This window comes from Etheostoma spectabile, unplaced genomic scaffold (genome assembly GCF_008692095.1).
Source record: "Etheostoma spectabile isolate EspeVRDwgs_2016 unplaced genomic scaffold, UIUC_Espe_1.0 scaffold378, whole genome shotgun sequence".
Classification (NCBI taxonomy): domain Eukaryota; kingdom Metazoa; phylum Chordata; class Actinopteri; order Perciformes; family Percidae; genus Etheostoma; species Etheostoma spectabile.
The window spans coordinates 494,988-499,733 of NW_022605595.1; the positions used below are offsets into that span (position 1 = coordinate 494,988).

General features: G+C 42.6%; 1 protein-coding gene across 1 annotated transcript in view; it reads left to right on the forward strand.

The window, feature by feature from the left end:
• The window catches only part of LOC116686444 (oocyte zinc finger protein XlCOF7.1-like), a 588,898-nt gene that overhangs the window by 351,815 nt on the left and 232,337 nt on the right, over positions 1-4,746 (forward strand). The window lies entirely within an intron of this gene.

The window sequence follows — 4,746 nt, forward strand, 5'->3', positions numbered from 1 at the left end:
ATATATATATATATATATATATATAGTCATAACAACTACTTAACGCACATTTACATGTAGTACAGGAACCATCCGTTCATCAGATGGCACAGCTCAGGGGTTAACTTGGCGTTCAATGTCTTGCCCATGGGCACTTCGACACGGGACTGCAGGGCCAGGGATCCAACCACCAACCTTACAATTGATAGGCAACTGCTCTACCACGGATCCACAGCCACCCCTTGTGCCGTGGCTTTGTTCCATCCTCCACCGGGAGCGTTTTAGAGGTGAAGCGTCTTGCATGCCCGACTTGCAGATTATATCAATGTGTGGATTATTTCCTGAATGAATGGATTAGAAGTTTGGTCTCTAAAATGTGGATCAGTGTTTCCCAAAAGCCCAAGATGACATCTTCAGATGTCTTGTTTTGTCCACAACTGGAATATATTCAGTTTCCTGTCCCAGAGGAGAGAAAAACTAGGACATGTTCACATGTAACCTTCCTGTTGTCCTCAGGTCAAATTTGACCAATTTTCAAAAATGTTTCTCTAACAGAAATTTGGGTTTCTTTTAACCAAATTGTCACAAAACTACGTGGACAGTTCTCTAGAACGTTCTTTACGAGTAAAATAAATGATCAGTTCAATACTTTCAATGACTTTGGGCCCTTTATTCAATTTCAAAGCATTCAAAGAAAATAATTTATAAAAGAACGTTGAAAAAGGCACAAAAATATTGGAAAAAAGCAACAAGTGTCACAAAAACTTTGTATAAAAAATTAACCCAGGGCATCTGGGTAGCTCACCTGTTAGAGTACGCGCCCATGTTTACTCCTCAGCGCAGTGGCCACAGGTTCGGCTCCGCCCTGCAGCCCTTTGCTGCATGTCTCTCTCACTTATGTCTTCAGCTGCCCTGTAGAAATAAAAGACTAAAATGCCCAAAAAACTAATCTTAAAAAAACAAAAACTGTAGGAAAACACAAGGGTTAACCAGGTGACATCGCAACATTTTTACATAAAAATTATTAAAACTGATTAGTTGATCATCAAAATAGTTGGAGTTTAAAAGAATATTTGACAGCTAATCATTCACCTTTGCAGCTCTAAATTGTGTTAGTTATGGACAGAGTTATATATAATAATAATACAGTTTGACTGGGACCCCTGGAAACCCCACTTTAGTAACCACTGGATTACCTTTCATACATTCTGCAGCATAGCGATACACACATAATTAAACATTAATAACATAATGGGGAAGGCTATGAATTACTCACCTACAGTATGTCAAAGAAACAATCCAGAACCATCTGTAATTAATATTTACAATCTTTATTTCCTAAGTTTCCTAAATACTTCGATACATCTTCCAATGTGCATTAAATATAAATATACAGTATATATTGTATATATGATACATAACAAACTTCCCAATAAGTTAACAGGTGTAATAAACATATTGCAAAATACACTCAGATTTATTCTGTTTGTTGAATACAAATATCAAAAGAAAACTGTACTTTAAAATTTAACCATCACTGTTTTAAGGGCTGCCTTTTTTTATTAGGTTTTTATATTCAATTAGTTCCATAAAAGACTTTAATGTCCGTTTATCGCACACAATATCATTATTGCAAATTTTCGTCATATCGTGCAGCCGGGCTCTGCATCACATTTTATAAAATAGTTCATTGAGAAACAAGTGAGCTGCGTTGTTGGGGACACTCACCGCGTCTCTGTCTGGGACGGATCTGGTTCTGGAAGTGATTGACCCAGTTCGATATCTGACGTTTAGTAGTCTATTTCCACGTTGTTCTACTTCCGTGATTGCTCTGTTTTCGCTGGTAATTCCCCGCTTGTCCCTCTTTTCAGTTGGATGTGCATCCCCCTTTCTATTTCTAGGGTTACCTGGTCCTCAGATCTCTGCAGGGTAAATCCAGACAGCTAGCTAGACTATCTGTCCAATCTGAGGACTATGGTTAACTGGTCCTCAGGTCTCTGCAGGGTAAATCCAGACAGCTAGCTAGACTATCGTCCAATCTGAGGACTAGGTTACTGGTCCTCAGATCTCTGCAGGGTAAATCCAGACAGCTAGCTAGACTACCTGTCCAATCTGAGGATATGGTTACCTGGTCCTCAGGTCTCTGCAGGGTAAATCCAGACAGCTAGCTGACTATATGTCCAATCTGAGGACTATGGTTACCTGGTCCCAGGTCTCTGAGGGTAAATCCAGACAGCTAGCTAGCTATGCTCCAATCTGAGGACTATGGTTTACCTGGTCCTCAGATCTCTGCAGGGTAAATACAGACAGCTAGCTAGACTATCTGTCCAATCTGAGGACTATGGTTACCTGGTCCTCAGGTCTCTGCAGGGTAAATCCAGACAGCTAGCTAGAACTATCTGTCCAATCGAGGACTATGGTTACCGGTCCTCAGATCTCTGCAGGGTAAATCCAGAACAGCTAGCTAGACTACTGTCCAATTGGGACGATGGTACCTGGTCCTCAGTCTCTGCAGGGTAAATCCAGAAGCGAGCTAGACTCCTGTCCAATCTGAGACTATGGTTACCTGGTCCCAGTTCTGCAGGTAAATCCAGACAGCTAGCTAGACTATCTGTCCAATCTGAGGACATGGTTACCGGTCCTCAGTCTCTGCAGGGTAAATCCAGACAGCTAGCTAGACTATCTGTCCAATCTGGGACTATGGTTACCTGGTCCTCAGTTCTCTGCAGGGTAAATCCGCAGCTAGCTAGACTATCTGTCCAATCGAGGACTATGGGTACATGGTCCTCAGGTCGTCCAGGGTAAATCAGCACAGCTAGCTAGACTATCTGTCCAATCTGAGGACTATGGTTACCTGGTCCTCAGATCTCTGCAGGGTAAATCCAGACAGCTAGCTAGACTATCTGTCCAATCGGAGTTATTACACGACTAAGGCCTCCTGCACACTGCTTGCTTGATGCGGTACAGACGCCGTGAATAATAATGTAAATAGCCAATAATAACATCACAGGTAGAACCACAGCAAAACACTATGAACCCATTAAACCAGAGGCCTGTACTATGAATCAACATCAACCTGTCCTGGATTTACTTCAGTTACCCAGCTTCACCAAACCCAACAACCGCGGTTCTCCATAATTATTTACACATAAAAGAGGCGGTGTTTGCACAGCACGACCAATCACAGGCAACCAGAGCTTCATATTTTACATAAGAAGAGCAAACTATAATGATACGTAAATATGAAGAACACAGACCTGTACAAAATCCCATAGGCTAAACTCACTCAGCCAACATTTGAGTATGTTTTTATATTTATTAAAGGGCAAAATTACCATCACCAAACCCCATTTGAATAATCTGTACTTTTATCATTGTAAAACGTAATAGTTTATATGTAATTCCCTCTGCTTCTAAACTATATCTTTCATAAAGATACCAGGGAGATACCAGGGAATGTTCCGGGGTTGTTGGTCTCCAAATGTTAAACTAAACTTTTATGAGCTCACCTCCCCCTCTCACTCTCTCTAGCTCCAGCTGATCTTCGGTGACGCCGTTATCAACCAAGTATTGATTGGTCAGTAGGTGGTGAATTTACACGGGCTGATGTCTAATCTCCAACACCGACCAGCTCCTGCTCCCGACCAGGTTAGGTCTTCAGCATAAGTCACCATGGCAATTGAACCTGGTAACAACTGTTCCCCCGTCGTGATAGAGAAAACCCTGGGTAAAACCTGAAGTAACCTTGTTAGCGCCAAATCTTGCTACGTAGTACAGGACCCTGGCCTATGTCAAGTAAAGTAACTAATAAACAATCAACAACAGTATTCATTTTGAGAACAGGGCCCAATGAAAATGGAGAAAGAAAGCCGTCTCACACCCAGTACACCAGAATGTTGATGAGATATGAGGATTGGGTTAGTTTAGAGATAAAACACTTGGTGACTGGAAATCACTTTTGGCTCAAAACTCAAAATGCAGCGATGTAAATGTAGCCTTCAAGACACAAGGGGTGACATCACCAGAACTGTCCAATGAATGGGTTACACTCGAGTCTATGTGAGTCAAAACTGTCTGGATGTGATTGTGTTTGATGAAGCTGTGAGGACTGAGCTTCCTCTTCATCATCTTCCCTCTTCACAGGGACAGGAGTGAATGGGAACTTGGTGATATCAGCCTCCTCCAGTGCTTGAAGCTGCTCTCCCTCCTGACTGCTCCCCGGTTCCTCCTGCAGCCGGGACGATTCACCCTCACACATGTGCGTTTTGTACTGATGAAGCCAGGTGAATCTTTTTCCACAACTGTGACAGCTGCACGGTTGCTCCCCTGTGTGCGTTCTCATGTGTAACTTCATATGTTCAAACCGTGAAAAACGCCGATCGCAGACTGAACACCTGTAAGGCTTTTCCCCCGTGTGACATTTCAAATGGTTCTGCAGGTGTGCCTTCTGGCCAAACCTTTTACCACAGAAGGGGCAGCTGAACGGCTTCTCTCCGGTGTGAGTTCGCATGTGTGTCTTCAGATTTGAGTTTTGGTTGAATTGTTTCCCACACTCAGAGCAGCGATATAATTTCCGACGATACCTACACCTGTTCTTTTTCCGAGGGTTTAAACCTGACTGAGGTTCTCTGCTCTCATTTCTTTGTTTGCAACATTGTGAGGCAACAGCAAAGCTTGATAGTTGTCTAGGTTCAGGAAAGTCTGAAGTTTTGTCTTCAGTCTCTGGTTGTAAAAATGGATGTGAGTTCCTGGCTGGTTCTGGTCCTC